The 12,824-nt window shown below is 43.1% G+C and overlaps 1 protein-coding gene across 14 annotated transcripts in view; it reads right to left on the reverse strand.

The window, feature by feature from the left end:
* The window catches only part of EYA4 (EYA transcriptional coactivator and phosphatase 4), a 344,532-nt gene that overhangs the window by 285,910 nt on the left and 45,798 nt on the right, over positions 1-12,824 (reverse strand). For 5 of the 14 annotated variants that reach the window (XM_070073543.1, XM_070073544.1, XM_070073549.1 and 2 more), the window contains one exon: positions 12,084-12,205. The exons of 4 other annotated variants lie outside the window; for them this stretch is intronic. The gene's annotated coding sequence lies outside the window, so the exon portion shown is untranslated. Of the gene's footprint in view, positions 1-12,083; positions 12,614-12,824 lie in introns of those variants that run through there. 5 more of the 14 variants (XM_070073548.1, XM_051854321.2, XM_051854319.2 and 2 more) reach the window with 2 other exon arrangements.

Raw genomic sequence — 12,824 nt, forward strand, 5'->3', positions numbered from 1 at the left:
TTGTACAAATGTTATTAAACTTAAGATCCTGAACTTGAGATACAAAATGAAAAGCAAGACTAAATAAAGTGTTTCTCATCACTGAGTATTTACTCATGGCAAAGGACAGAACATTGTCATTATTTAAAATGTCATCCCATCTACTAACAAATAATAGCAAAAAATAATAGGAAGCACAGGCATACAGGTATTTATAGCCTGCCTTCTCTCCCATGTATTCTGTCCCCTTTCCTCATATATTATTTTCAAAATAGGAAATTATGCAGAAGGTGGCTAATAGTTTTAAAATTTAAAGTCTTTACTGTAGGCCAGTGCCGCGGCTCACTAGGCTAATCCTCCATCTGCGGCACCGGCACACCGGGTTCTAGTCCCGGTCAGGGCGCCGGATTCTGTCCCGGTCGCTCATCTTCCGGTCCAGCTCTCTGCTGTGGCCTGGGAAGGCAGTGGAGGATGGCCCAAGTGCTCGGGCACTGCACCCGCATGGAATACCAGGAGAAGCACCCGGCTCCTGGCTTCGGATCAGCACAGTACGCCAGCTGCAGCGGCCATTGGGGGGTGAACCAACGGAAAAGGAAGACCTTTCTCTCTGTCTCTCTCTCTCACTATCCACTCTGCTTGGAAAAAAAAAAAAAAAAAGTCTTTACTGTGTAAAACTAATCTATCAAGACAGACCAATGAGAACTGTTTGACTGTGTGTAAACTTGAGAGAAATGTACTAGGATTCTCCACACTTCGCTGGAAACAGAACAATCCCCTTTATGCACAGGCCTGTTATTTTTCTTACTATATCAAATGATAGGAAGATCCACTTTGTTATGGGCTCTTAACTGCAAGCAACTGTGGTCCCAGAGAACACCTGACTACTGGGAGACACTGTAATTACTCATGGAAGCAAAGTCTAGTGGCATCTTGTGGGTAGAAGGCAAGGATGTTGCCAAATACCCCAAAATGCACAACGCAGCACCCATACCTCCAATTTTCAGCCCCAAATGTCAATTATTAGAGCTTGAGAAGCAATTTTTTAAAAATCTCTGCAAAAGTCAAAATCGTAGCAATATCTGAAGTTATTTTTTAAAAAGTTTAATTGAGTTCATCAAGCCCACTGACAACTGAAAAGTATACAAATTCTTATAACTGGTACTTCAGGCAAGTGACAAGAAACCAGGCAAATTTAAATACTGTCAAATAAGTGCCACAACAGATTGGGCTTACAATTGCTAAGATGATCCCAGAGTAACAAATTTGTTCCTGGGTCATTGAAGACTCAATTTATGGTTTCCAAAGGGATTTTCAGCTCTAAAAGTCGCTGGAACATTTTGAGTTATCTACCAAATGGCACACAGTTATAACCATAACTATTTCAAGTCACCATTCTATCTGTGGGGCACAAGTCTAAATTACTACACCTGTCCAGGACCTCCCCATGGATGCTCAAGTCTCTTACATGCCTTTAAAATGATGGAGTATTTGCATGTAACCCACGCACACCCTCCAAACATCTTAAGTCATCTCCAGATGATTTGTAATACCTAATGCAATGTAAGCACTATGTAAGCAGCTATGCTATCTTGTCCAGTTAGGAATAATAAGAAAAAATGTATCTATATGTTCAGCACAGGCACAAGTTTTTTTTTTCTTTCAAATATATGGTTAGTTGATCGTTGCATGGGGAATCTATGTAAACAGAGAGAAAACTTCACTTAGCTTTAGCACTATTCTAAATGCTTTGTCTACTCACCAAATTATCACCAGAATTTCATAAAGTTTGTTCTATCACACATGAGAAAACTGATGCAAAATGGTTTATGTATTGCTCTTGATGTTACAGAATCATTAGTGTCACAACTGGGATTTAAAGGCCAGTGCTGTGGCATAGCAGGCTAAGACCCCACCAGCAGCACCCACATCCCATATGGGTGCTGGTTCAAGTTCCGACTGCCCCTCTTCTGGTCCAGCTCTCTGCTTATGGCTTGAGAAAGCAGTGCAAGATGGTCTAAGTGCTTGGATCCCTGCATGGGAGACCCAGAAGAGGCTCCTGGCTTCAGATGGGCCCAGCTCTGACCTTTGTGGCCATCTAGGGAGTGAACCAGCAGATGGAAAACCTTTTCCTCTGTTTCTTCCTCTCTCTCTCTGTAACTCTACCTCTCAAATAAATAAATAAAATCTTTAACAACAATAACAACAACAACAAAAAGAACTAAGATTTAAACCCAAGCTGCCTGGCTCTATATCATTTGTACTATGATACTATAGAAAGAATTGAGTCCCACAGATTTCAAGTGCTTTGTAATACCCCGTATCTCCAGAGACTTCTGGATCCTTGGCTTATCCACTTGATCATTGACTTCCCAATGGCTGGAAATAAACACATATACAGGAGGCCTGGATTTGGAGCTGCAATTGCCCTGGGTGAACATAAGAAATTCCTGAGGTTGTTCTTGAGCTTGACATGCCTTGTAGCAGTCACTGCTCTTTCCACAATTCCCAGCTCACCCGACATCCCAAGCAAGGGATGCCCTGTGCCACCATTGCTTCTCTCATTCCCATGTCCTTTATTCATTCACTCAACAGGATTTTAGGTACCACCTACATATTATTTGTCAAGCAGTGTTCTGTGCCCTGGAGACAGAGAGATGACAAACACAGCTAATGCTTCCAGTAAATTCTCATTCCATAGCAAGATTTAGACAAATGCAACCTATTATGCTTCACTGCACCAAGCACCCTGCTAAAGGCTTTGGGAAAAATGAGAAGGAAACATACAACTCAACCTGTGAAGGTCACAGAAACTTGCTGGAAAAGGTTATATTTTGCCACTTAGGTCTTGAACAATGAAGTATAAAAGAAAATTATGGGGGCAGAGGGGCAATTTTCCACACAGGAAAATTGCATACACAAGGAAACAAAGTAGAAACCACCAAAGTGTTACAGTTTCCATATAGCTGATTAAGAAACTTTGTGAATGGGTGGTGAGAGATAAGAATGGCAACCTGGGCAAAGCTCTCAGTGTGCACCGTCTTTGTGGCCCTATTGAGAGGTCTGGAATTTGTTCAATAGGCCACATGGAATATTTTACAGAATGCCAAGGCTAAAAGAGATCTTATTTTAAAAAAACTGTGAACAAATGTGACTGAGCATCCTAAGGAGAGAGGGTGTTAGATCCAGCATGGTCCAGAATGGCTCCCTCCAGGAGAGCCAACAAAATGTAACAACTATACCTGCTATGACAAAGTTAACATTGTGACCAAATGGTAAGACAAGTGGCCCCCTAAAGGTAATGTGAATATCTAAGGACTGAACCTGTGATCTGCTGCTGGTGATTAACGCCATGAGCTAAGCAGTCCTTGGATATTGGTATATACACCAAAAGTCCCAAAGTTTCCTCAGGGTACAAAAAAATCTATTCATGCCACTCTGATTTTTGTATGTCTTCAGCAACATTAATAATGACAAGGCACTTAATAAGCATTTACAAAGTACCCAGAACTATGTTATGTACTTCCATGAATGAAGCCTTAAAATCTAAAGTCAACAATTATGTAGACAAAACAGACCTAAATTAAAATGCTTCCTGGGCAGGGTGGGTGTTTGGCCTAGCAGTTACAATGCTGGTGAAGGCACCAATTTCCTATCAAAGTGCTTCAGTTCCAGTCCCAGCTCTGCTCCCAATTCCAGCCTCCTATTTTTTTTAAAAGATTTTATTTATTTATTTGAGAGGTAGAGTTACAGACAGTGAGAGAGACAGAGAAAGGTCTTCCTTTCATTGGTTCACTCCCCAAATAGCCACAAAGGCCGGAGCTGTGCCGATCCAAAGCCAGGAGCCAGGAGCTTCTTCCTGGTCTCCTGTTCGGAGGCAAGGGCCTACAAACTTGGACCATATTCCACTCCTTTCCCAGGCCACAGCAGAGAGCTGGATTGGAAGAGGAGCAGCCGGGACTAGAACCGGCACCTATATGGGATGCTAGTGCCGCAGTCAGAGGATTAACCTACTGCGCCATGGTGCCAGCCCCCCAGCCTCCTATTAATGAGCACCTTGGAAGGCAGATGATGGCTCAAGTAATTGGGTACCTGGCATCCATATGGGAGAACCTGATTGTGTTCCTAGCTCCTAGCCTTGGCTTGACCCAGTCCTGGGTAGCCATTGTGGACATCTGGAGAATGAACCAGCTGATTGGGAGAGCTCTCTATCTCCCTCCCTCCCTCCCTCTCCCCATCAAACAATTAAAAAAAAATCTCCTGGGGCAACCCACAAAAAAATCAAATGGTAGGACCATCTTAACACCTAAAGTCCATGTAAAAGGTTTCAGTAGAAATGCTGTTTTTGACAAGTTCACATTCTTAAGTTACCTACCAGAAGTACAGTTCAGATTATTGAAAAATCTGCAAAAGGAAATCTGAATGTGACTTATCCACCTTGTCCTTAACTCTACCTGGAATTACTTGAGTCATGGTCATATATGAATATGCATTTGCATTCAAATACAGAAGTTTAAGTGAAAAGAATTATTTAATGCAGAGATCTGCTGACACCCAAAATCATTATCACTTTCAACATACTAGACACATTAAGTTAGAAATATTCAATCTCTTAATCAGAACATTCAGGTCTTTTCAAATCCTTTAACATTAGGGGGTTCAAAGTCAGGGGTGAAATGTAATGAATAGATCACTCCACTGGGTATACGCAGAGGTCTGTGAATTGTGTACATGACCTTTTCGAGAATAAGCCCTTCTCCTGGAATGCAGTATACCCACTAGATTAAGGCTAGAATTTCAAACTTAATGTTATTGCTTTTGTAAGTGGAATTAAACTTAATGGCATACGAATGTAAATTTTTATGATTTAATTGTAGCCTTTCACAAGAAATGTCCCTTTCATTTTAAAAGGAGAGGGGGAAAGGATAACAGAAACAGTAGCAATAATTTACATGGCAATCCAAAGTCAGATAAATCCTAAAGTCCTTTAGAGAGAAAAGACACTCTAAGAAAGCAAGCCCTACACACACAAGGTCTATGTACTTTACTCTGGTCTGCAACTATAGGTGGGGAATGTGCTGATCAGCTTTTACATTTTCAGTATTCATCTGAAGTAAAGCTGTACATTAGTTCATAAGTCTACACAAATTATAGGTATGAGGGGCAAGAGACGCACCTTTAAAAAAGATATTTTATGACATCTAGCATAGTAATGAAGATATCCACATTTCGTATCTGAGTACCTTGGTCGTATCTGAGTACCTTGGTTTGACTCCTGGTTCTACTCCCCATCCAGTTTCCTGCTAAAACACACCCTGAGAGGCAGCAGGTGATGGCTCAAGTCCTTGGGTCCCTGCCAATAATGTAGGAGATGTAGATCCTGGCTTCAGCCTGGCCCAGTCCCAACTGTTGCAGGCATTTGGGGAGTAAACTATTGCATAGAAGACCTCTGTCTGTCTGTCCACATGTCTGCCTTTCAAATAAATACAAATAAATAAAGAGTATTTTAAAAGAAAGACAGGAAGGGTAAGAGAGGAGTGTTGGTGAATAATTCTCAGGACATCCACATCCCGCTCCAGTCAGCGTAGTGGCTTTTTTTTTTTTTTTTTTTTTGCGAGTGGGTACACTGTCAGTTTTCATTTGAATAAAGGGTTCTTTATTTATAATAAATTAAAACTTCTTTCATGAAAAAGATAGTTTAAAATTTAAAAAAAAACAGGTTATTAACAGCAAAAAAATACTCAACTAGAGAAAATCTAAATAAAAGATCTAATAACCATATAAATTGAAAGTATTTCCAGAATAAGGATGACACTTCTATAAGTCCTATAAACACTCTTTTTTTTTTATTTTTTTTTATTTTTATTTATTTTTTTTTTTTTTGACAGGCAGAGTGGACAGTGAGAGAGAGAGAGACAGAGAGAAAGGTCTTCCTTTGCCGTTGGTTCACCCTCCAATGGCCGCCGCGGCCAGCGCGATGCGGCCGGCGCACCGCGCTGATCCGATGGCAGGAGCCAGGAGCCAGGTGCTTTTCCTGGTCTCCCATGGGGTGCAGGGCCCAAGCACCTGGGCCATCCTCCACTGCACTCCCGGGCCACAGCAGAGGGCTGGCCTGGAAGAGGGGCAACCGGGACAGAATCCGGCGCCCCGACCGGGACTAGAACCCGGTGTGCCGGCGCCGCTAGGCGGAGGATTAGCCTAGTGAGCCGCGGCGCCGGCCCCTATAAACACTCTTTAACTTCTTCTTGATTAATTGGTTCAAAGATTCAGGCTGAATACATAAAAACAAGGACACACAAAAAATAAAGTTGGTAACATCAACCAATAGACAAGGCTTCAAATGCAAAGGACAATTCTACATTAAGTGTTAAAGATATTTGGTCATAAATTCTTGAAAGACAGTTTTTCTCCAAATTCAGCATTTGCTGTCAAACTTCATGATTTTAGCTATTTAGACCCAACACTGGTTCATTCTTAATATATTTCTTTTAAAAATGTTTTTACTTCAATGCTTTATTTTGGCATTTTTAAAAACAATATTATCCATGAAATTGAAGGTTTAATATAAAATTTATCATTTTTCTAATGTCTACTTATCTTTACATAGCTAATAATCTAAAAATAAAGTGTCTGGGAACCATCTAAAAATGCTTCATGTATAACCACCAGTGGGAGACATTGCCTAGCACAACACTTAAGAGTAAGAGTGCTGGGTCGGGCAGGGAAGTTGGGACTGGCTCCACCCCACTGCACAACTGGGCCTCAGCTTTCTCTTCTGTAAAATGGAAATAATAAAAGTACATAACTTATAGCATGTATGATAAGATTAAAATTTGCTAATCTACATTAAATACTTAAAACAATATTTTATATAAAGTAAATTTTCAGTAAATGTTATCTAGGATATTATGACCATGATAATGGTTGATGATGATGCTGGTGATGACTCAGACAGCAAAAGTGCAACTATCCAAATATGAAGCTAATCATTTAACCTAGCGGCTAATATGCCCATGTTCCACAATGGAGGGCTTCCACCTCCAGCTTCTGACTCCAGCTTCCCGCTCATGCAAACTCTGGAAGCTGTGGTGACAGCTCAAATAATTAGGTTGCTGCCACTCATAAGGGAAACTAGAGTGCTTTCTAACTCCTACCTTTAGTCTCAGCCGAGCCCAAGTCATTACCAGCATTTGGGAGTGAACCAGCAGACGGGAGTGCTAGCTTTCTCTCTCTCCCTCTCTCTCTCTCTCTGTCTCTCTTCTTTTCCCTCTCTCTCTTCCTCTATCTGACTCTCAAATAAAATTTCCAAAAAAGGAAAGAAAATATACATAAAGGAATATAGTCTTAGATATGAAATTTCAAGATGGCTATTGTCTGTTGGTTTATTGCAACTTCATTTTGAAAATATTCAAATGTTCTAACAGCAATCAGACTTTGGTTAAAAAGTTAAATATAATAAAGCTACCACCTGTGGGAAAATACTTTAAAAATCCTAACATAATAATATAACTCTTTCATCCACAGTCCAAATGTACATTAAAATAAGTTCACTTACTGTATGTAAATAAAAGCTTTAAATAGAAATAGTGTTGATGATATTGCATTAAAGTATTCCATACAAGGAAAACATTAGAATTTTTAGCTTCTTAATATGTTGTCTTTCTTCATCAGCCATGCACTGAAATCTCAGGGTGAGAAAAGGGACAGACCAACCCTGAAAGGTTTCAAATATCAAACTATACTATTATGTCAGCGCCCTAAGATCAATTAGCGCCTTTCAATGACAGAAAAGGTTTCAGTGGGACTCCGAGGTGTGCACTCTGAAACTGGCTTAAACCACCATATAAATGTGGTTTTGATAACACAAAATGGTTTCTATTTTTAAATTAATCAGTTTCATCTCTTTTTCTGGACAAGGGAAGGGGGAAGAGGGGTGAGGATAGTGTTCATTTTCAGTATCTTTCTCCTAGTACAAACATGGGGTAGCAAACAGTAAGAATCACAAACTTCAAGAGTTAAATGACATATCACCAAGGCACACACTAATGTGCAGTGCCATGAGCAATATTAGGTGACAGTAATGTTTACAAAGTCTTCTAACCTCTTAAAAGCAATCAAAGTTAACATGTACTGCTTTAAAATATGTGACTCTTGTTTATTTTCATCCACTTAAGTTCAAACTAAATGACGCCAAATTTGGCTCCATGTACAATTTAATGAATATTCAGTGTCCCCCACATGCAAACATATCTAACTGCAAAATGCAGTATTGCACACGTGGCAACTAAATACCCCATTGCATCTCCCCCATTTCGAGGGCAAATGCTGAAAAAACATGTCGTTTCTCAGTTCACCAGGAAAAATTCATGAGAGAAGCAGGTACAGTGCAACGCCATCCCATTCCCCCTGGTGTTGATCTCCTTCACCTAGTAACCATTGTAATAAAATCTCCCAACTGTATTTTCGAACACAATTAGTTTAAGATACTCCACTGGGAGCCACATTATAAGCGTTTAACATATGTAAGAATAATATCCATTTGAAAAAGAAACTGTCAGGATTATATTCTCACTGAAAAAATAACAAGGTGTTTGAAAGAGGTTTGTTCAGTTCTTCAGTGAAAGGATTCAAAACCACTCCTACCTTTGATAACACACTTTTCTATTTATTTCTTAAATGAGTGATCTGAAATATTTACAACCAGACAGTACCTAATTTTAGGTTTTAAGTGCTTTAACAGCTCCATGAAATATGATCAGCAGCTGCAATACAGACTATGGTGAATAAACTCCTTATAAAGGGGGGCCTGTTTTTACTGAATGTTCAGTGTTCTTGCATTTACCTAATAGAAAAAATAAAGATAATGAACAAACATAATAAATACTTGCATTCTTAAATTACTTAATACTTCACTAAGTCTTGGAAGGGATTATGTCTCCTCTTGAATTCTGCATAAAAAGAGTTCAATTCCATTGGGTGAAATAAGTTTAATTTTGCTGTTTGAAAGATAGAATGTGAACTTTCCAACATCCTAAATTTTATAACAATAGTTATGTTTTCCTACCATTCTACCATTCTGAAAATTCTAGATATCTTAATTCTAGTGTGTAAATCTTTAAAATATGAAATATTGAGCCACATAAATATATTTTTAGACACGGCATCAGTCATTTGGAGCTTGCAACAGAGGTTGAAAACATGAAACTGGACACTTTATTTCCCGTGGCTATGTAAAATTTATTTACACCCCAAATCACAATATAAATAAAAAGGAAATTCTTAGGAATGGAGAACTTGCTCTTTTTTTTAACCTGAAGAGGTTATTTAAAAAGGAAAAATAAATTATAGCGAAATGAGAACCTATTCATCTCCCATTTTCCCCTCAAAAAAGAAACTTTCATGCAAAGACAATTTTCTCCCCTCCAGCTTCTATGAATTCTCTAGAATTCAGCATCTGTGTTTTTTTGAATAAGAATACTGATTGTTCTTGAATTGATGTCTTCGCATCCAAATCTTAGGGCTTTAAATTGTTTAAACTGGAACATATGACTTATATAAACATGATCTGTGACTACATACACATGAGAAATTGTTTTTCAAAATAAGATATTCAATTTCTAATAATCAATAAAATAAATATTAACAAAGAAAATTAAGTAAATCTTATTCCAGTTACAATTGTGGAAGAGTCTCTAGTTACGATGGCCTTAAAATGCTCTGGCACACCATTTTCAGGCACTTTACAAGAACAAACAGGCTTTCCAAATCCACATTGCTGTGAGTCCTTCACTTACTAAGGAAGGCCAGGACATATCCTTAATAATCAGAAAGGAACAGTTTTCAGCTAACCTAATTATGCTAATTAGAAAGCTGTTACTGTCAAAGGCTTTAACTTTCCTGTACAACCACTTCTAAAAATTGGTTTAACTTTGAATGACTTATAACTTTTAATCAGGTGGAACAAACTATTTCATGGTTTATAATAACAGTAAAAGCGGGTGTAGTTCTACGTGCACTCAGTACTGTGGCCAGAAGATTCAAGTTCTGACAATCTACTTCCACACAAAACAGTCTGTCTCTTGTTACTTCTGTGGTTTTTTTTTTTTAATTTCTTGGGGAGATATAATTTTTTAAAATATACAAACGTCTTTGAATGCAATCTCTTACAACGCATCCTACCACGTATCAAATATTTTGTTTTGGGATTCTCTTCCGGTCTCTTTTCTTAGTTTTTTGTTCTTCAGGTTTACACTTACCCAAACAAATTTTTTTCATGAAAAACAAAAAGTCGATCTTTCTGCTTATAAGCAAGCTCTCCTGGGGAAGGATTATCAAATTCAATTCTTGTCCCGAAGCGGTTTTAAAAATGAAAACAAAAACAATCCAATAAACAAAATATCATCGTCACCTTTCAATTCTGTCAGTCACTTAAGCCTACATGGAACTTTAGAAGCTGTGGATGGGGAACCCGCAGTGGCGAAAAACCCCCAGGACCCCCAGCTATGTCCCACAGGAGCCCGCACTGAAACCGACCAACGCCCGAGGGCGCAAAAAAGTGGCTGCAGAGGAGGCAAGGAACAAAATGCCATATTCGAGAAGATATATTTCGCTCCAACAATTACGTTGATCCCAGGGTGCCAAGCCAAAAGGGGTGAGGGAGAAAGAAAACTGTTAAGTATGAGCTCTTAATGTGAAACCTAACCTGTTGGTTCTCCTAGGTATCAGATTTTGGCAGTGTCTGTAATGACAGCCAGGAAAGCAAATTAATGGCCATCGGCCCACTGGGTTTGAACACGAGACTCCTGTTACCTCCTCACAGATCAAGCACACAACACACACGCACACGGAGGTGCTCCACGTGGAACCGCCCTGAAACCAAAACACACGCCCGGGCGCTATGCTGCACCTTCCTCCACTGCGCTCAGGGGGAGATGCATGAATGACTCTGCGGGCTCCGAGGTGGCAGGCCAACACCGCCCTCCCCGCACATTCCCTCCGCACGCGCAAACCCCCTGAGCCTTCAGAGCAAGAGGGAAGGAAGGGTGGTGGCGGCGAGGGGAGACACTGCTACCCCAGCTAGCCCAGAGACGGCGCAAATTAAACTGCGCTCGGGTTTCCTCACCGCTCCGCTGCGGGACTCGGTCCGCAAACTCCCTAACCGCCCAGAGCTGTGCCCTGTCTTGGCTACAAAGAAAGAAAAGTCTCCCAAGTGCTACCAAAGAAAGTCTGGGTTGCCGCGTGGGGCAGAGTAAAACGAGCACACCCGCCGCCCCCTCACAAACCCACTTCACGCTACAAAAGCGAACTGTGGCCAGTCCCACCGCCTCTTCAGCAGCAGCAAGCAGGCTTTGCAAAGAGAGAAAACCTGCTCTCCCCAACTAGGTCCCTGCGTTTGGAGAAGTTACAACTCCTCCAAGGCATCCTCGCCCCGAGCCAATGAACGCCTCTGACGAGACGCCTCTAAATTCACGGACCCTGGCAAACTGCAGGAGTTATTCGGTCCACGCCGCATTTAAAAAAAAAATATTAAAGATAGCCGCAATGTAACAGCCGGTCAGTGCCTGAACATAAGAGCATAAGCACTGAACACGCACCCGGCATCCTGAAAACCCAGGCGCCTGGGGCCCTCCACGGGACCCTGGGTCAGCATCCCCGCGCCTGGGCCATCTAGCGGGAAGGCGTCATCACAAAGTCATAAATGTCACGGGAAGGATGGAGGGGAGACCCCGGCGCGCGCGCCTCTGCGAGGCGGGGGCGGGGAGCAGGTAGGAGCCGCAGCGAACTCCGTTCCGCGCCGGCTTGTCGCAGCCCGGCTGGGGACAGGCCGGATCCGAAGGGAAACTTGGGGCGCGGGGGCGTCCTCCAGGACAGAGCGCGCCACTGCAGTCCGAGCTGTCCGGGCCCTCTGGCGTAGGACACCAAGCCTCGAGCGCCCTCGGGAACTCTGGCGCCCAGGCACCTTCCCGCGGCGCGTCCCTGGTCCCAGCGCTTCGGTACTCCCGGCGGAGCCGCGCGCACTCACGATGGAAAGTGTCCGAGGGCTCCGCCAAAATCCAGGCCCCCTGGGCTTCTAGAAGGAGGCTGGAAGAAAGGGGGGGGACACTCACCTCCCGTCTCCCAGACCGCCTCGAAGTCCCGAAGTTCAAGTGTGCGTCCCCGCTGCGGCTCGGTGCGTCGGTATTTATTCTCGTTCCTTCCAGTGTCGAAGTTTCCTCTTCGCGCTGTGCCTCTGGTGAAAACAGGACATCCCCTTCGGCCACCCCCCCAACAAATAGCGTACACAAGTGGGGGAGAAACGGGGCGGGGGAGAAGCCGGCTCCGAAGGGGGGAGGACAGGAGAGAGGAGCCAAAACCCCGCACTGACGACGCGGGGGGTAAAAGAGAAGAAAAAAGCTGAGGAGACTGCGCGCTCCGCCGCCGCACTCGTCACTCCAAGCGCTCCCCAAAGCCCTTTCCCCTTCTCGCAAGGAGCGACAACTTCACGCGGACAGGATGGAAGTTTTGCGCGGAAGCCGGGAGCGGCCGGAGCGTGCGCCGCGCGGCGGGCAGCCTCGCACTTGCGCGCGGAGTCGGAGGCGGGAGGGGGCGACGTCGCCGGAGGCCACTGCAGGCTCGGGCGGCCGCCGGGGTCGCAAGGGACGGCGGCGCGTGGGAGACTGAACGCTTTTTATTCGACCTCGGGTGACAGCCTGTTGACATCGTTTGAGGTCTCGCGTGGGGACCTCCCGGGGCCCCGCGGCCCTGGGCGTCCCGGGGTGGCGCCGCGATAATCTCCGCGCCGCCCCCACCCCGCCCCCACCCAGCCTGGCCAGGTCCTGTGCGGCCTCCCGCCTGAGGGGGAGGGACCG

The sequence above is a fragment of the Oryctolagus cuniculus genome, chromosome 5, assembly GCF_964237555.1.
Source record: "Oryctolagus cuniculus chromosome 5, mOryCun1.1, whole genome shotgun sequence".
Lineage (NCBI taxonomy): Eukaryota > Metazoa > Chordata > Mammalia > Lagomorpha > Leporidae > Oryctolagus > Oryctolagus cuniculus.